The 22,333-nt window shown below is 40.8% G+C and overlaps 1 protein-coding gene across 3 annotated transcripts in view; it reads left to right on the top strand.

The window, feature by feature from the left end:
- Window positions 1-22,333, top strand: part of PSD3 (pleckstrin and Sec7 domain containing 3) — a 559,261-nt gene that overhangs the window by 473,288 nt on the left and 63,640 nt on the right. The gene's annotated exons all lie outside the window — the stretch shown is intronic.

The raw sequence follows: 22,333 nt of genomic DNA, 5'->3' as shown, positions 1-22,333 counted from the left end.
GAGGTCAAACTGGATGGAACTAAGAGGGAGCAGGGAGAGAGATCTGTTAAGCTCCTCGTACAGAGAGGAAGTTAGAAGATGCTGCCTGTACTGGGGAAAGAAGAAATAATGTCAGAATAATGTCAGTTATTATTCGTCAAATAAGTACATAAGAATGTGACAACTATGTGAGATGAAAGGTATGTCAATTAGTTTCATCGTGGTAATTATTTCACAATTCATTTATAAAAACATCGAATTGTACACTTATGTACAATTTTTATTTGTCAATAACACTAAAGCTGGGGAAAGATTTTTTCACTAAAACAATAATAATATTATGCTCCGTAAAGCTACACAGGTAATCAATACAGATACAAATAAAAGCTATGTAAGTATATTGGGAAGATGGGATGGCATAGTTAAGTTTGTTAAATTCTCATCTAGCACAGCACAAAACTGAGAGTGTGTTTACAACCTATTATGACACAGTGGTAGAAGCACATTGTTTAGGGATATAATGACACTTAACGACTGCGAGAAGTAATTTGTTTCAAAAGGATTTTTGGAAAATGGGAACAGAGGAGCTGAGAAGAAATGAATCAAAAGAGGCTAACTGTGTGGACATATCACTTTAATAATTTTAAAATATTTTAATCACATTTTTCTATAGATTCTTTAGTCATTGTACAGCCCTGGGATTAGTTCTGAATTTGAAATATTAAAATAATTCATCACTTTTTAAGGAGGTGAGAACTATGTGTGGTTCATCTTTTCAATCTCCTCGTTAATACTGTGGATTTAAACAGTGGTGTGGAGCACGTTGACAAGGTTGCAGAGGTTCACTCACTTTAGAGGTATTTACACATCTGCCTGTCATCAAAAGTTTGGAAAATTTAGTCCCACATGTCAAATTTGAGAAAGTAGATGCTATTCTGAGTCATCCATACTGAAAATAGTTTATAATGGTAATGCAGGCAGAATTCTTTGCTATTGTATAACATTGGGAACAGCGACACTATAATTAAGAGATAATGAAAGTGAAATTTTTTTTTTCCCAAAAGACAGTTGTCTCCTTCTGTTAGAGAAAGACTCTTTAAGTACAGGCAAAGCCAAGCAATTATTTTAAAACTAGGCTAAGGTTTTCCCTTCCCTTGGCATTTGGCTGTTCCCTGGCAGCAGGATGTGTAACGGAGCAGTTTAAGTTGTTAATACAAGGCCGAACAGCAGCCCTGTGAGGGCAGCCATGCGGACGCACAGGAGCACCTTGTCACATGACACTCTAGATTTAATGGAATATTGGCTGTTTTAGATAGGAAATACCCCATTCACAATTCAAAATTTAGACTAACAGATTAAGTTCTAGGTTTTTACATTCCGTAATGATGGCTCATGTCTTTAAAATCCATGCTTTCTGGCAATGAAGTTGGTTGAAATAGGTCCTCCCACATCTTTCTCATCAGGAGCAATACTCTTTTTTCTGAGATGGTGTCTCACTCTGTTGCCCAGGCTGGAGTGCAGTGGCGCAATCTCAGCTCACTGCAACTTCTGTCTCCTGGGTTCAAGCAGTTCTCCTACTGCGGCCGCCAGAGTAGCAGGGACTACAGGTGTGTGCCACTATGCCCGGCTCATTTTTGTATTTTTAGTAGAGACGGGGTTTTGCTGTGTTGGCCAGGTGGGTCTCAAACTTCTGACCTCAGCTGATCTGCCCATCTCAGCCTCCCAAAGTGCTGGGATTGCAGGTGTGAGCCACCGCGCCCAACCAGAAGCAATACTCTTGACTAGGAGCAATGGAATATAAACTGCCAATCTTACAGCACTAAAAAATCTGTGTTCAGAATTTCTGAAGTATTTTTTCTGAAAGAGGAATGTGCAGTTTTCTCTGTGCCTGTGATTTTTAGACGTTTTTCTATTTTCACTGCTGACTCATTCTGTTTACCATTTCGGTTTAATTAACATTTAGGAGAATGAAGAAAATCATTCTTGCATCCCTGTTATGGTAATTTAATGCAGTGTGTCAAATTCTTCAATAATCTGATGAAAATTTGAAATTAAAAATACCGTACTAGTTTCCTAAAGGAATTAATCATGGGGATAAGAACGTATATGCAAAAGGTGATCACTAATGTTAATGGAAATATCAAACTCTGCAAAATGTTTTCTCTTTTTTTTTGTTTTGTTGAGACAGGACCTTGCTCTGTCACCCAGGCTGTAGTGCAGTGATGTGATCTGGGCTCACTGCAACCTTTGCCTCCCAGGCTCAAGCATTCCCCCCCACTCCAGCCTCCTGACTAGCTGGGACTACAGGAATGTGCCATCACACCCCACTAATTTTTTTATTTTTTATAGAGAGAGGATTGCGCCATGTTGCCCAGGCCGACCTGAAACTACTGGGCTCAAGTGATCCACCCGACTTGGCCTCCCAAAATGCTGGGATTATAGCGGTGAGCCACCATGCCTGGCCCTCCAAACTCCGTAAAATATCTTAGAGGTTTATTCTGAGCCAGTGTGAATGACCACAGCCTAGGGAAAAAAAAACACAAACCCAAGAACCCTTGAGTAAGTGGTCCTGAGACAGTCAGGTTACAGTTTAGTTTTATACATTTTAGGCAGACAAGTTACAGGTAAAGACATGAATCAGTACATGAAAGGTATCCATTGATTCAGCCCCAAAAGGTGGGCATATTGAAATGGGGGTTAGAAGTCATAGGTGGGTTTTAGGGATGGTTGAGTTAATTGGTTGAGAGAGTTAAGCTGTTGTCTGAAGACTTGAAGAATAGACAGGAATGCTTGACTTGAGGCTGTGGGAGCCATGGCCCTTGAACCTTGTAACGTAGAAGAAGCCTCACGGGTGGGAGCCCTCAGAGAAACAGACTATAAATGTCTCTTTTCAGACTTTTGAGGTGTTGGGCTCTCAGCTAATCTCTCCTACGTCTGGGAAAGGCCTAGAAAGGGAAGGCCTGGCTGCATTAATGGTGATTCTCCAAAGCTGTAAATTTCCCCCACAAAGGATGGCTTTGAAGGGCCATTTCAAAATAGGTCAAAGAAATTTATTTTGGGGTAAAATATTTTGATTTCTTTCAGGGTCTGCTATGTGATGCTATACCAGAGTCAGGTTGGCAAGTAAGCCACATTATACCAGGTTAATACAAATCCATTTAATGAAATTTTATGGTTAGGGTGTGACTTCACCCTTGCCTCACATGGCCACATGGCCTTAGGTCTTTTTTTTTTTTTTTTTTTTTTGGTGATGAAGTTTCACTCTTGTTACCCAGGCTGGAGTGTAGTGGCACATTCTTGGCTCACTGCGACCTGTGCCCCCCGGGTTCAAGCAATTCTCCTGCCTCAGCCTCCCAAGTAGCTGGGATTACAGGCATGCGCCACCACACCCGGCTAATTTTGTATTTTTAGTAGAGACGGGTCAGACCATGTTGGTCAGGCTGGTCTCAAACTCCTTACCTCAGGTGATGCACCCACCTCGGCCTCCCAAAATGCTGGGATTACAAGCGTGAGCCACCATACCCCGATGGCCTTAGGTCTTCTTTCTAATCTGGTATCTTATTGCCACACAGTCTGTTTTGATCAGTCTTACGATCTTCATTTTAACCTTAATGCTGGTCAGTTTGGCCTGAACTTGAAAAGGAAGTGGATATAAGGAGGTGCATCTGACCTCCCGTCCCATCAAGGCAGGAATTCAGTTTTTTAGGTTTCTTTTGGCCAAGAGGGGGTCCATTCAGTTTGTTGGAGGGCTTAGGATTTTTTGTTTCTTTACACTACATAGACTTAAGAATTTGAGCTTTGAAACAAGATAGGTCATTATTTTTTAAAAAACACTTTGAGCTCAAGCAGTATGCCAGTAATATTCTTGCTGAGGAGGAGTGGAGATAGAGGATATGCCTGAATAGTTGTTGCTCAGCTGAGAACCGAATTACAAAAGGAAGGTCCGTGATATCTTTGGACACAAAGGTCATGGATAAGCATATTCCACTGCAGCCTGAGCGACACAGTAGGACCCCGTCTCTACAAAGTAAAAGAATAGAAAGTTAGCCAAACGTGGTAGCATATGCCTCTAGACCCAGCTACTTGGAGGGTTAAGGTGGAAGGATTGCTTGAGCCCAGGAGGTTAACTCTGCAGTGAGCCATGATTGCACCACTGCACTCTGTCTTACCAGAAAAGAAAAGAACGTTCCATTAGAGAAAAAAAAAATGCAAAAACCTTAAGGTGAGAGCAATCAAATGTGGCTAATACCTGTTGTAGTGTGTAGCACACTGCCTGGTACATAGAAGGAACCCAGTTGTTATTTTAGTTACAAAATAACATCATTTTAGAAACAGTTTAATAGCCAATAAAATGTTTAATAAGTAAAATAAGATAAATACAGCAATACAGTTTCATCATTCACAGTCATTTTTTTGTTGACCAAAAAAAAAAAAAAAAGCCAAACTCTCTAAAATATTTGAAGAGGCTTATTCTGAGCCAGATGACCATGGCCCAAGACGTAGCCTCAGGATGACCTGAGAACATGTGCCCAAGGTGGGTGGGTTATAACCTGTATGTACACATTTTTGGGAGAGCAGAGTTACAGGCAAAGACATAAATCAACACATACAAGGCATACATTGGTTTAGCGTGGAAAGGCAGGACACCTGGAAGGGGGCGCTTCCAGGTCATAGATGAATTCAAAGATTTCCTGATCGTCAGTTGGTTGAAAGAGTTAAGCTTTACCTGAAGAGTTATAGTCAGCATAAATAAGTATTTGAGTTAAGTTGAGGGGGTGGTGGGATGGAAGCTAAGGTTCTTGTTATATAGATGAAGTCTCTAAATAATAGACTTCAGAGAGAATAGATGTCAAATGTCTCTTATTGGACCTTAAAAGATGTCAGACTTTCCAGAAAAGATTTAGCAAGGGAGGGAGATTCTCTATCAAATGCAGATTCCCCCACTAGAGACAGCTTTGCAGAACCATTTCAAAATATGTCAAAGAAAATGCATTTTGGGGTGAAATACTTTGATTTCCCTTAGGACCTGCTATCTATCAGGTGATGCTATATTAGAGTCAGGTTGAAATTGGTATCTTACTGCTACTAAGAGTCTGTTTTGTCAGTCTCAGGATCCCAATTTTAATGTTAGTGCTGGTCAGTTGTGCCTAAACTCCAAAGGGAGGAGGGCGTAATGAGGCATGTCCAACACCTCCTTTCTGTCATGTCCTAAACTGGTTTTTCAAGTTCCTTTGGAATCCCCTTCACCAAGAATGGGGTTCATTCAGGCAGTTTGGGGCTTAGAATTTTATTATGGGCTAACAACATATGATACATAAGTAGAAGAGGTTTTTTGTTTGTTTTTGAGACAGAGTTTTGCTCTTGTCACCCAGGCTGGAGTGCAATGATGTGATCTTGGCTCACTGCAAACTCTGCCTGCCAGATTCAAGTGATTGACCTTCCTCAACCTCCCAAGTAGCTGGGATTATAGGCATCCGCCATCATGACCAGCTAATTTCGGAATTTTTTTTTTTTTTTTTTGAGACGGAGTCTCGCTCTGCCGCCCAGGCTGGAGTGCAGTGGCCGGATCTCAGCTCACTGCAAGCTCCACCTCCCAGGTTCATGCCATTCTCCTGCCTCAGCCTCCCGAGTAGCTGGGACTACAGGCGCCCGCCACCTCGTCTGGCTAGTTTTTTGTATTTTTTAGTAGAGACGGGGTTTCACCGTGTCAGCCAGGATGGTCTCGATCTCCTGACCTCGTGATCCGCCCGTCTCGGCCTCCCAAAGTGCTGGGATTACAGGCTTGAGCCACCGCGCCCGGCCCTAATTTCGGAATTTTTAGTAGAGATAGGGTTTCACCATGTTGGCCAGGTTGGTTTCGAATCCCTGACCTCAGGTGATTCACCCACCTCAGCCTCCCAAAGTGCTGGGATTACAGGTGTGAGCAACCATGCCCAGCCAGTAGAAAAGTTTAAAATTCACAAGTATAATATCTCAGTTTGTTTTGCATCTGTGTACATAGTAAAATGATTTAGAAGGGTATATACTGTAGTGGCCATCCAGGAAAAAACTTCCCCATCGCCCTCTGAAGGTTCACTGAAAACTCAACTCACCAAAGGCAGATTAATTGGAGAAAAAGTATACAAATTTATTAACATGCACACAGGGGATAATCATAGATTGATTACACGACCCTCAATGGAGTAGAGAAGCTTTTACCTTATAATTGAAGTTACAGAAAGAGTGGGGGCTTGGATCAAAACAGGTTATGAAGAGAGGAAGATGAGCCTGGGTAGCAAAGGTGTTCCTGTTATGTAAATGAAACCTCACAAGTAGGTGGTAAAACCTAGGCATGATGAGAGAGAGAGAATAGATGGCGAATGTTTTTCTTTCAGACCCTTAAAGATGTCAGACCCTCAGTTAATCTTTCCTAGATATGGGAAGGCCTCAGAGAATGCCTGGCTGCCATCAATACAGATTCTCTCTACAGATGCAAATCTCCCCCACAAAAGATAGCTTTGCAGAGCTACTTCTGTTTGTGGGGCTTCTGAAGGGCCATTTCAAAATAGATCAAAGAAATGTATTGCAGGATCGTGTATTTTGGTTTTCTTCAGTGGAGAGCACTTGAACGCACTGCAATCTGATAAATGCAAGAAACGTGGTCTGAGTTGGGAAAAGCTAAAAGGCCATGGTGGGGTGGCGTCACCTCAGGTGCAGTCTGTGGCAGAAGACTGTTTTCTGGCTCCTGCGCGTGAGTGGTGAGCCAGAGCCCTTGCCCTGTAATGAGGGCCAGGAACACCTATCGGTAGGAAGAGCTTGAAGTCACTTTTGGAGCTCCTAGCTTGGGGAAAAGCAAGTCAGACTGTTGTCATATTCCTTGGAGAACAGATTCTGTCTGGAGGCTGCTCATCAGCCACTCTGAATTATTTTTATTGACCTTCAGCTGCTTTTGCCCGGGGGGCATTTTAAAGGTGCCAGGGGCCTTGGGCTGTTTTACAATTAAAATAGCTTATTTGAATTGCTAGTTGTAGAAATGCGTGCTCAGCAGGGTCTTTACTCTGTCCTTTCCTGGTTTCTATGGTGCTTCTGAAGTTGACGAAACCTGATTTGGTGTGACTTGACAAGCCCACTTGTCTGATTCAGCAGTTACCTTCCCTTCTCAGATAGACTGCAATGATTTAACCTTACGTTTATTTTAACACCCTGCTCTTAAAAGATTTATAAAGAGGTGTACAAATTGCTCTAGATATTATGAAAAAAAAATCATAGTATGCTTGATTTTCTTGATCAATGTTCACACTTTTCACATAAACGAAGTTATTAAATGTTGTATATAAAGTTTCAGTGCCGCAGTAGAAATAGCACTCAAATATAAAATTTTCTTTTTAATTCTCAGCAAGGCAAGTTACTTCTGTATGGAAAGGTGCACCCTTACAGATGGAACAATGGTGAGCGCACAGTTGGACAAGGGAGGGGAAGGGGTTCTTATCCCTGACTCACGTGCCCCGCCCCCCCATGTCGTTCCCCTATTGGCTAGGGTTAGACCGCACAGGCTAAACTAATTCTGATTGGCTAATTTAAAGAGAATGACGGGTTGAGTGCTTTGTTCGGAGTCAGGGCAGAGCAGGTAGCAGGTAATTGGAATGAGTTAGGGTGGAGCATGTGATTGGAATGAGTCAGGATGGACTAGGTAATGGAAGAAGGTTGCTATACGAGGAAGTTAAGTTTAAAAGTAGAAGGCAAAGAATTGAACATACTGACATATTCTTTGAAAAGAAATTTAGAACTCGTATCTAACATTGAATTTCAGGAACTTTTCGTTATACCTAACTTTTTGAAGTGATTATTAAAAAGAGCAAGTTCTCCAGCATATTCCTTCAGTCAGATATACTTCATAAGAATTACGAGGCTTGTGCAGTGGTTCACACTTGTAATCTCAACACTTTGGGAGGCTGAGGCAGGAGGATTGCTTGAGCCCAGCAGTTCGAGACCAGCCTGGGCAACATTACAAGACCCTGTGTCTATGAAAACCAAAAAAAAAAAAAAAATTTTTGACAGGCATGATGGTACACGTAGTCCCAGCTTCTTGTGAAGCTGAGGTGGGAGGATTGCTTGAGCCTGGCAGTTGGAGGCTGCAGTGAGCTGTGATCGTGCCATGAGTTCCAGCCTGGGTGACAGAGCAAGATCCTGTCTCAAAAGAAAAAAATATATATGTATATATGAAATGTTATTTGTTTGCTAGAAGTTTAAAGTCACTTGTCACAAATGCTCATTCTTTGATTAACCCATGAAAACCTACAGTAACTTATTAAGCCTTATTTGTTCCTTTGGAGCTTGGGTGTTTACTGATAGCTTATTCCCATATTCAATGTCTTATTAGAATAATTGACCAAAATTTTATTCTACCTCCCCTTTTCTCTTTAAGCAACTTGAGTTTTACCTAAATGATGAAGCACTTAAAAAAATATATTGCTGGTAATATTTGTTGAATCATGCCATCTACATACCTGTTTAGGACATCTGATTTCTTTTTTGTTTGTTTGTTTGGTTGGGGGAGGAGAAGGGGTTAATCTGCTCTGTGGATGCAGCAACAAACCAAACAAAGTACTTGCCTTCAAGATTTCATTCTAATGTTGGGGAAGTTTAATAAAACTATGTGATAATTCATACAAGTGTTAAATGACCCAAAGAAAAATAGAGTCAAGTGTAGGAAATACTGGAGGAAGTGTGCAGGTCCTATGTTGCAGAGAGTGATTAGAGGAAACCCCTGGATGTGGCACGTCAAACAAGAGGGGGCGACAAACCAGACCGCAGTGCTGTGAGACAAGACATTGGGCTCTTAGGAATTACAATTCAGGAGAGACAGATTTGGCTGTAAGCCACATTGTGTTCCAAACCAAGTGAGGGTTTTTCAAAGGAAGCTAAGGGTGATTACACACGTTGTTTTGAAGGAAATATCATGGGTGGAGGCGGCCGGCTTAGCACAAGTCCATAGTTCATTTATGGTTGCTGTTTAGGAATTGCAGCGCTGGCAAAATTCAGCTGTTTTTCAGGATATCGTGGTTGTAGTGGTGAGGTGCCCTTCAAAGATTCAAGGCAAGGTACCGGGTTATTCCGCTAGGTTGCCAGTGGTGCAGGCCGTCCTGAGAATGGATTCTGCTTTAGAGCACTGAACTATAGTGATGCCATTTTGTATGTTTCACAGATAACATTTGAGCAGAGACCTAACTGAAGTGAAGGGGGCCAAGTCATGGTATCTGGGAGAGGAACATTCTAGCCATAGAGAATGTGAGATGTCATTCATTAAGATCCAGAGAATAATTCTGTGACTCTAGTGTTGCAGGGAAAAAAAACAAAAAAAAAACGGGGTTGTTGTCACATGACCAGGAAAGATTAGGCTCACAGACACACAGAAGGGTGATGAGCGGAATTTATTGGGCAAAAAGGAAAAAGGAAATATACATCAGCAAAGTGAGATAGAGTCCTGCTAACAGGCTCTCCATCTCACGGATTAAATCCCACCTTACCACACAGAAACAAGAGAGGCCAGGCTCCTCCCTACTGTAAACAGTGCAAACTTCCCAAGGCCCCACCCCCTCCTCCCAATGTGAAGATGGGTGTTATTCAGAAAGAATCATTTGGGGAAAAGGGTGGGCTTCATCCAGACTGGCAGTGCGGTTTTTCATCCCTCATGCTGTTTTAGGCTTGAAGGCAGGATTTCGTCAGGGATTGGGGGCAGGGGGGGTCCTTGGCTGCCTCCTGTCTCTATCACTGGTGTTTATATTTTTCCTGAAAAACATGATGTAGTGAGAGTCATATTGGGATTTGTTGCTTCCCACACGCGTTTCCGATAACCCTTAGGTAATAATGGTTGCTCTTGTTGTGTTCTGACCTCTTTTCCAACCTCAGCCCAAGCCATGTAAATTCTTCCTGCACTTCTAGTAATGGCTGCCAGTGAAACCATCTCCTAGCCAAGTGGGGAAAGATACTTGTTTTTGAGTTATATTTGAGTGACTCTGTGGCTCATCATTTGGATAGAAAGCTCTCCAACAGCTTTTGTCTCTTCTCCTATTATCTACTTTTATTGTTTGCATTCATGTTTGATATCTCCAATGTCAATACAGGGCTTGGGACAAAATGGAAACAATAAATATATTGATATTGGTAAATGTGTCACACTTAGCTCTCTTCCCAGTTACGGGTGGTATGTGCTAAGTGTGCTGAGTAGTCCCCTTCTGTCAAAAATGCATCAGTAGGCCGTGCGTGGTGGCTTATATCTGTAATGCCAGCACTTTGGGAGGCCGAGGCAGGCGGATCACGAGGTCAGGAGATCGAGACCATCCTGGCCAACATGGTGAAACCCTGTCTCTACTAAAATACAAAAACATTAACCAGGCATGGTGGCAGGTGCCTGTACTCCCAGCTACTGGGGAGGCTGAGGCAGGGGAATGGCTTGAACCCAGGAGGTGGAGGTTGCAGTGAGCTGAGATCACACCACTGCATTCCAGCCTGGCAACAGAGCAAGACTCCATCTCAAAAGGAAAAAAAAAAAAAAAAGAATGCATCAGTAACATTAAAGGCGTGTTCTCAAATATTGACTAACAAAAAAAAAATTCCAAATACTTGAATGAAATGTCAACCTGAAGTAATTGAAAGCATCAGAATCCAGCTTTGAAGAGTTTATTCAAGCAAGAATCTGGGAAACATGGACTCCAGAGAAACGAGACCAGTGCTCTGAAGTAAAAAGTTAAGGTCTTCCTTATGTATGGGCAGAAAACAAATTTAGTAGGATTATAACTTTTTTTATGTAAGGATTCTTTTCAGTTGTAATAATTATTTTTCTTTTCTGTACGGCTTGTTTTTCTTCTTTACAGCTTGTTATCATTTCTTTCCCAATTTAAAAGAGTTCATTTAACATTCCACCTTAGATAATGTGATAGTCATCAAGTCTGTGTGTGAGAAAGGTAAGAGGGAAATTAATCTGTAATGAAGATGAACAGTTAAGTGAGAAGGGGTCTTCCCTGGTGCCTTTTAGTCATTTGCAACTTTTTACAAAACAGTGTAGATAAGGGAAAAAGACTAATCTGTAATCAGACAAACAATCAGAGAAACGAAGCTTACAGCTTCCTAGGTTACAGCTGCCTGTTAACATGATCCAGGTCCCATAATCACATTCCCTTAAGGCTCTAATATTTTAAAGTTCCAGCAACTTAGATTTAAATTAGTTATTTTCACAGAAGTGAGAAAAAATGTCTTAGTGTTTTAGCATGAAAATTTGATGCATTTTCTTTAGTTTTAGCATGAAAATTTGATGCAGACAAATCTTTTTCTTTAGCAGACAGTATCTTTAAAAAAAAAAAAATCCAAAGGACTTGCATATATTAACTCATGTAAGTCTCAGAAAACCTGTGTTTTTTACAGGATGAAAGTAAAGCATAGGACTGGCTAAGTGACTTGCCCGAGGTCACTCAGGTGAAGCCAGTATCTCAAACCAGGTTCTCTGGTTCTAAAATGTATCCTCTTAAAAAATAAAAAATCATCTGTTGACTGTTGTTCTCAGGTTGTCTTGCTAAAGGATGATGGTAATTTGCAATGTTAATGAGACTTCCAAAATTAGGATCCACATTTTGATTCCATGTCTTCCTGCTAACATACTGTACAAAAGGTGAAGGTTAAAAGAAAAACCTATGTTTTTTGTTTCTGTTTTTAAAATCTTACATTAAAGTACACCCTCATTTAAAGTGTTCTCTAACTTCTAAATCCTATTCATAAGCAGAATAATGACTTCCTCCTCATTTTATAGGAAAATTTAATATACTCCTGCTGGAGTCCCCACTGTGATTGTCTTAGGTTAGTGCCATGCTATCATTTAGTTTATACAGTTTATCATGTTAAATTAACTTTCATTGTTAATGTTACTTCCTGTATATGTAAATTCTTTAGGGGTTGGGTCTGTGTCCTAATAATCTTATGTGCCAAGATTAACTCAGCAACATTATAAAGTAATTATGGCACCTTATATAGATTTTTAACCAGAGATGTTTAGATTACTGGTCCAAAAGCAGAGAAATAGTGGGCGTCATGGTGTGAAGAATATCTAAGTGCCTAGCTCCCAGTTTGTGATACTTTCTGCCATTTCAGAACATTTTAGTGTAAAAGTCTTGAGACCTCTTATAGGAATAGAGCCATACCCAGAATGAATATCACCCCACTGGGGGACACTTTGGATAGAATATTCTTAAAATTCTCTTTGTTTTCATTTTCTATTCTCTATCAAAATACACATTGGTTCCTATTATATAAAAAAGGAAATAATTTTCTGGGGAAAAAAAAATAGGTGTAGGTTCTGTTAAAAAAAAAGCTTCAGCCCAATTAAATTTAAAGGAGTTTAATTGAGCAATGAATGATTCATCAATCAGACAGCCCCCAGAACCACAGCAGATTCAGAGACTCCAAGGATGCCTCATGGTCAGAACAAATTTATAGACAAAAAAAAAGGGAAGTGGCCTACAGAAATTAGAAGTGAGGTACAGAAACAACTGGTTTGGTTGCAGTTCAGCACATGCCTTATTTGAATACAGTTTGAACACTCAGCAGTGTATGAGTGGTTGAAGTACGGCCGCTGGGATTGGCCAAGACACAGGTATTGTTACAGGTGCATACTCCTAAGTTAGGTTTTCAGTCTTGTCTATCTATTAAGTTTGGTTGCAGTTCATCCACAAGGACTCAAATATAGAAGTACAGAGTCCTTCTTAGGCCATGTTTAGTTTGCTTTAACAGGCCCTACAAGGCTGCCCTATTTTTTCCCTTTATAAAGTAAAGTTGACAAAGCATCCTTTTATAAAAGAGAAAGACTATAAGGATTAAGTGATTTTTTGTAATGTGTAAATTGCCTTAAGTGTTTCAGAGATAAGTGATTAGGAATATATAGTAGTAATAATACTGTTGTAGTTCCTTCCACTCTGCTATCAACCAGGGATAATTAATACTATCTCTTGCTGAATACTGTGTGACTCAGCTGAATGGTGAATTTTCCTGTGCTCGGCTTGGACTTGATTGCTTCAAGCCGTAATCTAAAAGTGCCTGAGCTGCTCTATTAATTAAGATGTAATAGAATGTCTTGTGATGCCTGAGGATATTTTGTAAAAGAAAGTTAGAGGTTAATATACAGGATCACCCTTAACTTCACTTAGTCATCTGTGCGTCTGTCGTCTGTGAACTGATTTAAATTCTTCGCACATCAATCGCGAAAGCAGACTCCTTCCTGCGTGAGTTGTATCTTCAACTGTGTCATTGATTAGAACTTCAGAACTCCCTTCTTACCAGGGTAGCCTGTTTCTTCATGCTTTAGCATACATACTTGAAGGATTTTTGTTTTAAAGATTTAAGTTGTTTAGTTCTATCACTGGGAAAATAGAACAGTCTTAAAAATGCCTTGTGCTTTTTACAGCTAGTATAGATGATGTCTCATTTATATTAGTACAGAACTTCTGCTGAGTATATCTTTGTTTTCAAGTTCATCAAAGTGCTGGATTTATTTTGGAATGCCATCACTGAGATTGCTTTATATGATGAATATCTCTCCATTAACCTAAGGAAATTCAAGATATTTTGCATTAGAACTACCTCAACCCCACATACCTGTTTCTTGGCCTGGCAGGATTTGTGTTGTCAGCCTTCATGCCAAGACATTTCATGAGGCCCTGAAAAAGAATGTACTTCTCGTTAGTGTGTATATGGCTACCTCTCTCTCTCTACTCTGAGGGGAATAAAATGGTATTTTTGTCATTTTACGTGGCACAATGGGAGAATATTTTCAAGACAACAGACAGGAAATAAAGATTAGTGTATTAAATGAAAAAAATAGGCACTGTGCATGCTACGTTTTTCTGTGTGTATTATGATTTTCTGATATTAAACATGAGGAAAAGGAAAATAATAGATGATTAGGGAACCTAGGGAGATGAGTGGTCAAAAACAGGACAAGATTTTCATGTAGGAACACATACTCTGCCATTGGAATGAAATAGAAAATTGGAACAGTAAAATATTAAACACAATCCATTTCCAGTTCAGTTGAGAAGAAAAGTTGGAGAGTGTAGCATGCAAATATAAACTTCTGCATGACGCTTATACCTTTTGGTGGATTTAAAAAAACAAAAACTTTTCTGGCATAAATCCATCATTACTCTTTACTGAAAATTTTATTGTTTAGAAATATTTTATACCTTCCTCTTTATGAAGGAGGGGTGACACTGTCCTTTCATTCCCCATTCAGCATTTCACTATTTTAGAAGTATCGGTGGTAACAATTGAAGCCAAAATATTATTCACTGTACTTTATATTTCCAAATATGTTTCTTCAAATTGGTAATAAACAGAAAATAATAACTGGTTTGTGATATTGAACATTCAGTGATGGCTCCAATATCACCCATCTTTGGAGGAACTGCCAATATTTTGTTACAGAAATGTGGTCCTCATGTGTATGTGAGTGTGACTCAGAATAACAATCACAGCAGCTTGTTGGTTTTATTCATTTTTTATTTTCACCCATCGTGGTCAGGAAGCAGCCCCTAAGCCAGAGCTGATACTCAGAGACCGTGTACTGGTACAGACCATTTACTGTGGATGTCCCTTCAATCTGACTGGAACAGTGCTTTTCCCAATAGCTCAAGGTCGCTCCTGAATCAACTCAAATAATTTATTTTTTTTGAGACGGGCTCTCACTTTGTCACCCAGGATGGAATCCAGTGGCACGATCATGGCTCACTGCAGCCTCAACCTCCTGGACTGAAACAGTCGTCCTACTTCAGCCTCCCAAGTAGCTGGGAATATAGGCAGGCCCCAGCATGCCTGGTGATACGGTTTGGCTGTGTCCCCGCCCGAATGTCATCCTGAATTGTAGTTCCCACCTGGTGGAGGTAATTGAATTGTCGGGGCCATTACCCCCATACTGTTCTCGTGGTAGTGAGTTCTCCTGAGGTCTGATGGCTTTATAGGGGGCTTTTCACCTTTTTGCTCAGCACTTCTCCTTGCTGCTGCCATGTGAAGGACGTATTTGTTTCCCCTTCTGCCATGATTGTGCATTTCATGAGGCATCACCAGCCATGCTGAACTGTGAGTCAATTAAACCTCTTCCCTTTATAAATTACCCAGTCATAGGTATGTCTTTATTAGCAATGTGAGAATGTACTAATACACTTGGCTTTTTTTTTTTTTTTTTTTGGTAGCAGCGGAGTCTTGTTATGGGCTGGGATTACAGGCATGAGCCACCATGCCCAGCCTCAGCTCTTAAATAATTTTAATATCACTCCTCTATCCCAGGTTTATCCAAGACATTGCCTCCCGAATCTGGTTTAGCTGGCCTTTCCCTGTATGGCAACCAGAGTGAAAGTGCCCAGTGCTATGGGGAAACAAGAGGTGCCAGTTCGTAGAACATGGGAGGAAGGTGGTCATAGATTCCCCATCTGTGAGATAGAGGTTATAACCTTGGATCCCTCCTAGACTCATGGGCTTGTGTTTATACAGGTCAAATATTGGAACAGTACTTAAAACAGTATGTGTTCAGCAATCATTTGCCGTGCTATTACTACTACTGTAATTATTATTAATATTAGATAATTTTTCTGCAGAAATGTCGAGCTGGGAGCACCTGAGAGGGCAGGCACAGAGACTGTGCCTCTGTTCTGAGATCTGTAGTCATGAGCAGGGATGCCTTTGAAGGTCCTATAGTTGAGTGAGATTAGAGAAAGTACCTGGTTATATTTCCCTCTCATCTCATCATCTCCCTTCCTGCCTTCAGCACCCACCTCACAGGAGTAGCAGACTGACCACTGCAAAGAATTGTCACCTGGATATTTTCTACTTAATGTATCCTTAGAACATGTTTCCTTAATTATCCTGTACAGTAGCTTTGAAATCCTTAGATGGGTGGCTTCCTTGGGAGCATACTCGACCTTTCAGAATTGCAAATATAGTTAATAATGGGGACATAAAGAGACAATAATACCTACCTGAAAAGATTGTTTGGAACACACAGAATGTATGTGTGTAATGCTAGCCCAACACCCAGAGTGCTGCAATGTAGGTGCTTAGTTAATGTTAATGCCTTTCCCCTTTCCTTCTATTTTATCTGAATTTATCGTATGCCTCTATTCATGTTCTGGCCTTTTTCTCTTATCTCACCTATTGTAATAATTTCCTTTCTGGTTCTCCTTGTTCCAGTTTCTCTCCTTGTTCTCACCCCACAATATCTCCTGCATCCTGCTCCAAATGAATTCTTCCTAGATAACAAAGTTTGTGAATAAATTCTTCCCTTTTTATAAAATGAAGGAAAGAAAAATGCAATACAGAATCTATTTTTGCAATGCAATGGCCTACAGATTCTGAAACTCTCCCATAATAAAACATCTAAAAACGATAGATGAAATATTTTTAAATAACTTTTATCTGAATGGATAAGCCTGTAACAATGAAAGGGAAATCCTGTTAGGCCAGGAATAAAGTACAAATGAGTACAAATGTGGGGAGGTGGCTAACCCTGGGAATGCTAAGCCTTTAGGGCATTTTTGGATCTAGGTGGCCTGCCAGTACCGGAGATAAAATTACACAGCATTTAGCACAGAAGTACAGAGAGATGGAGAATATGAAAGAGTGGATAAGTCACAAGTGGAATGAAGTGAGAAGTTAGAATGGAGTGTTAAGTTACAATCATGAAGACGATAGAGGAGAGACAGTATTCAAAGATATGTCTACAGGTTTTTCAGAATAACATACAGGAAGGTCAGAGAACACCAGGTCTGTATAAATTAAAAGAAACCCATGCTTAGACATAGCACTTATACTCAGGGTAGAAATCTGTATTAGTCCGTTCACACATTGATCTAAAGAAATACCTGAGACTGGGTAATTTGTAAAGTAGTTTAATTGGCTCACAGATCCACAGGCTGTACAGGAAGCATGATGCTGGCATCTGCTCAGCTTCTGGGAAGGCCTCAGGAAACTTACAATTATGGTAGAAGGTAAAGGGGGAACACCACTTCACATGGCCAGAGGAGCAAGAAAAGGGGGGTGCTCCACACTTTTAAACAACCAGATCTCATGAGTACTCATTCACTATCGTGAGAACAGCACCAAGCGGGTGGTGCTCAACCATTGTTGAGTCATGATCCAGTTCCTCCCATGAAGCCCCATCTCCAATACTGGAAATTACAGTTTAACATGAGATTTGGGTGGGGACGCAGACCTAAACCGCATCATTCCACCCCAGGCCCCTACCAAATATCATGTCCTCCTCACATTGCAAAATACAATCATGCCTTCCCAGCAGTCCCCAAAGTCTTATTCCACCATTAAGTCAGAAATCCAAAGTCCAAATTATCATCTGAGACAAGGCTAGTTCCTTCCACCTGTGAACCTGTAAAATCAAAAACAAGTTAACTACTCCCAAGATACAATGGGGATACACACATTGGGAAAATATTTGTCTTCCAAAAGGGATATGTGGACCAAAAGAAAGGGGCTACAGGCCCCACACAAGTCTGAAACCCAGAAGGCCAGTCATTAAATTTTAAAGCTCCAAAAAATTGTCCTTGGGCTCCATGTCTGACATCCAGGGCACACTGGTATGAGGGGTAGGCTTCCACAACCTTGGGCAGCTCTGCCTCTGTGGCTTTGCAGGGTTCAGCCCCTGCAGCTGCTTTCACGGGATGGCATTGAGTGCCTGCAACTTTTCCAGACATATGGTGCAAGCTGTCAGTGGCTCTGCCATTCTGGGGTCTGGAGGATGGTGGCCCTTTTCTCACAGCTCCAGTAGGTAGCACCCCAGTGGGGACTCTGTGTGAGGGCTTTAACCCTACATTTGCCCTCCACACTGCCCTAGTAGAAAGTTCTCTATCAGGGCTCCACCACTACAGCAGTCTGTACATCCAAACATCTGTACAGCCTGTACATCCAAATTTTGCACATATCTTGTGAAATCTAGGCGGAGACTCCCAGGCCTCAGTTCTTGCCCTCTGTGTAGACACAGGCTCAAAGCCATGTGGAAGCCACCAAACTTTATGACCTACATGTTCTGTAGCAGCAGCCCAAGCTGTACCCAGGCCCCTTTGAGCCGTGGCTGAACCTGGAGAGGTTGGGATGCAAGGAGCAGTGTCCCAAGGCTTCACAGGGCAGCAATGTCCTGGCTCTGGCCCATGAAACCATTCTTCCCTTCTAGGCCTCAAGAGGGGCTGCTGTGAAGGTCTCTGAAATACCTTCAAGGCCATGTCCCCATTGTCTTGGCTGTTATCACTTGGACCCTTTTTAATTTGTGCACATTTCTGCAACCTGCTTGAATTCCTCTTCTGAAAATAGGCCTTTCTTTTCTACCACATGGCCAGGCTCCAAATTTTCCAAACATTTATGCTCTGCTTCTGTTTTAAATATAAGTTCCAGTTTTAGGTCATTTTTTTGCTCACACATAGGAGCATAGGATGTTAGGAACAGCCAGGCCACATCTTGAGCACTTTTCCTACTTAGAAATTTCTTCTGCCAGGTACCCTAAATCATCACTCTCAAGTTCAAAGTTACACAGATCCCAAGGGCAAGGGCACAATGCAAGCCATGTTCTTTGGTAAGTCATAACAAAAGTGACTTGTACTCCAGTTCCCAATAAGTTCCTCATTTCCATCTGAGTCCTTGTTAGCCTTGCCTTTGCTGTCCATGTCACTGCCAGCATTTTGGTCATAACCATTCATCTGGTCTCTAGGAAGTTCCAGACTTTCACTCGTCTTCCTGTATTCTTCTGAGCCCTCCACACTCTTCCAACCTCTGATTGTTACCTAGTTGCAAAGTTGCTGTCATATTTTCAGGTATCTTTATAAGCAATGCCTCACTTCACAGTACCAATTTTCTGTATTAGTCCATTTTCAAACTGCTGTAAAGAAAACCTGAGACTGGGTAATTTATAAGAGGAGGTTTAATTGGCTCATGGGTCTGCAGGCTGTACAGGAAGCATGATGTTGGCGTCTGTTCAGCTTTTGGGAAGCCCTCAGAAAACTTACAGTCATGGCTGAAAGTGAAGGGGGAACAGCACTTCAAATGGCCAGAGAAGGAGCAAGCAAAGTGGGGGAGGTGCTACACACTTTTAAACAACCAGATCTCATGAGCACTCACTCCCTCATTGTCACGAGAAGGGGATGGTGCTAAACCATTCATGAGAAACCACCCCCATGGTCCAATTATCTCCCACCAGGCTGCACCTCCAACACTGGGGATTACAGTTGAACATGAGATTTGGGTGGGCACACAGATCTAAACACTAGCAACACTGCAACAGTAGTGTTAGCCAAAAGATAGTGAAATAATATCTTCATAAGAAAAAGCAATTATCAACTTAGAATTTTAGTGAAATAAGGACATTTATTATGCGAACAAAAATAGAAGAAGATTGACCACCAGAAGACCCTTCTCACTAAAGGAACTTCCAAGGGTAGACTTCAAGAATTAATTGAAAACGGCCTCCAGAAAACAATCTGAGGTACAGAAAGCAGTGATCAATAAAGATAAAAGTAAACATCAAACTGATAGTAGCATGTTACAGAAAAACAATGATGTCTGTTTCAGTAGCACTAAAAGAAACACCAAAAAAAAGCTAAAGTAAGGATAGAGGCAGATTATTGGAATCAAAATCCTACAAGGTTGTTGTATTTTCAAGAAGGAGAGCAACTGATTATCTTCGGACCTTAAGCATGCATAGTAAAAACTGCAGTGAAAAGATGGGCTCACATGTAAAATGGTATCTTTTAATCAAACTCAGTAAACCCTTTCTCATGGAAGATACCTGGATATTAAAGGATGGCAGCCTATTGATTCCCCAGTGCCCTTGTAGTTAAACCCTGTCAGTTGCTACATTAGGTTTCCTGTCGTTAATCTTCTCACTCTTCCTCTCACCAAGTTCATTATATGAAATCACAACTCTTTACGGAGCTCTGTGTGTTTAATAACACACGTGCTGTGAAATCACTTTAACTCTTTCTACAGTTCTCATGATGAGGACCAGTGCTTGTGATTCATTAATGTCCAGCTCATTGTGTTTTACCTAAAGAGCCTCCCCAAGCGTCTGATGGCAACAGTGGCACTGTATGTGTGGTTGTCAAATCAGAGCAGTCGCACCTGCTTTAGAGGGCCTTCCCAGCCCACGGTGCACGGTGGTCCCTTCTTTCCCTGAATTCTGCTTGTTGGCACCCATCTGTCTCGTGTAAGATGGAAGTATCAATAGTACCTTACTCTTATCATTATGGTGTGAGTTAAATGGATTAATCCATGTCAGAGCACTTAAAGCAGTGCTTTTATAGCACACCAGCTAAATACTGGTGAATAATTGCTCCCTAGTTATCTTTTTGGGAGGATTATAGGTTGTTTCATCCATGTGTTAGATAACTAAATTGTAACTGGCCAAAGATAAGGTTAAGTTGTATACTTCTGTGGAAAATAGAAAAGTAGAGAGTACAGTAAGCGAGTACAATAAGTCAGTCAGTTACTAAGTAACTGACTTAGTGAGTATTAGTCACTCATGAATGACTTTTAAAATCACATTTCACTTGGAGAGCTCTTTGGAATCTGTTTCTAGTAGGCTTAGTATAGTAATGAGAAAGAGCTGTTTAAAATTTTGTAAACGTGTATTTGGATTCATAGATTTACTGCAAAAGTAGAAACATAGATGTATAGATTTTTGAACTAAAGGGATCTCAAGATGCCAATAAATTAGCTTTAGGGCTCGGGGAAAGCCTTCATACTTCAGGACCTATGGCTCCTCTATTGAAAACAGAAAGAGTTTCTCTAGGTTCCATGCCAGCATTAGCCAGTGCTTTGCCTTAAGTTCTAGGAATTACCCACATTTTAAAACGAAGCAAAAGTACAGCTGAAATACAGCGCAGTAGAGTGACTTGTTAGGGGTTGGTGGTGGGGGGAGGATAGGTTTCAGACCAGGTGAGATTGTGAAGGGTCTGGAAACCAGCAGGTCTGCTTTCAGATCAGGTGCCTCCTGCACACTATGCCGCCTGGGGTCCTGCTCTGCAGCAGCCCTCTTGGCCCTGGTCCCTTCTGTGTGCACGATGCTCATGTGAGCAGTATCAGAATTTCACATCTGTTGAACAATGTAGTGAATATTTATATTACACATGATGTATGGTTATCTTTTTTGTTGTTGTTTATGTATATTTTTAGTATACCTTTAAGCCTCACCTAGTGAAGACAGAAGGGATGATATTTATTATCTCCCTTGCAAACCTGCAGGGTGGATATTTTGACTCCTTTCTTGCCGGGTGGATATCTCAATATGGTGTTGGCAGGATTGCCTGTGTTCTGTAAGTGGCTATTCACCTAGTTCCAAGTCTACGAATTCTTGAGTATTCAGTCAAAAGAGATTTAAAGGATTTGGTTAACAATAATGTGCTTTCTAATGTAATCAGGTATCCAAGTTAAAGACGGACTACAGACAGCCAAGTGTTTGATATAGAGCATGAGTAAATGGCTCTTCCTGTCTGTTTCGGCAGACATGTTTAGAAAAATGACATTCAAGCAATAACATTTTCCAGTTACAGATTTTAATTTTATTAAGATAATAAATCCTATACTGTTTTGCTAATCTAATGCTTTTTACTTTAGGACAATTTGTAAGAGTTTATGTAAAACAATAGAGAAAATCTGCTTTATATCCAGGAAAATATAAACAGAAGAAATTTAAAGATTTCTGAAAGAATTAATTAATTTGGAGAATTTGTATGATTGTGTCATAATGTCTGCCTTGCGCTGTGGTAGGTTTAGTGAATTCTAAAGATGAAGGATACCTCCTATCAAGACATTCATAGTCTAATGAAAGACATTTAGACAGAAATAGTACATTACAGCAAGATTCTCAGTAGAGATATGCACAGGTTGCAATAGGAGTAATAATAATTAAACTTGCAGTCTGGTTGAGGGAGGTGTGGGAGAATTGCCAAAAGCAGTCCTTTCATATTCTGAGACTACTTTATGATTCCTAGAATGTTTGAAGAAGCTATAAAGCACTCTGGTACATGAGCTTTTTAAGCTTTCTCTCGGATTGCTGTGTATATCCAGTATGCCTCCGGTGCTTACCCAGTCTGTAGTCAGCCATGCTACCTGGCTTTTCAGCCTTCTCCTCTTCCTCGTTGTGGGACCATTAGCAAGTTATTGCCCTGTGTTTCAGTTTTGTAAGAAGATGAAAGAAATAGTACCAACTTGGTAGGATCATTGTAAATATTAAGATCATATATGGAAAACATTTTAGAATGCTGCCTGGTATACCATAAGGCTCAGAAAATTTTAGTTCTTATTGTTGTCAGTTTTAGTAGCTAGGTAGAATATTGAA

The sequence above is a fragment of the Theropithecus gelada genome, chromosome 8 (assembly GCF_003255815.1).
Source record: "Theropithecus gelada isolate Dixy chromosome 8, Tgel_1.0, whole genome shotgun sequence".
Lineage (NCBI taxonomy): Eukaryota > Metazoa > Chordata > Mammalia > Primates > Cercopithecidae > Theropithecus > Theropithecus gelada.
Note: the sequence above shows the minus strand (reverse complement) of the source record. Positions and strands in the feature narration are given on the sequence as shown.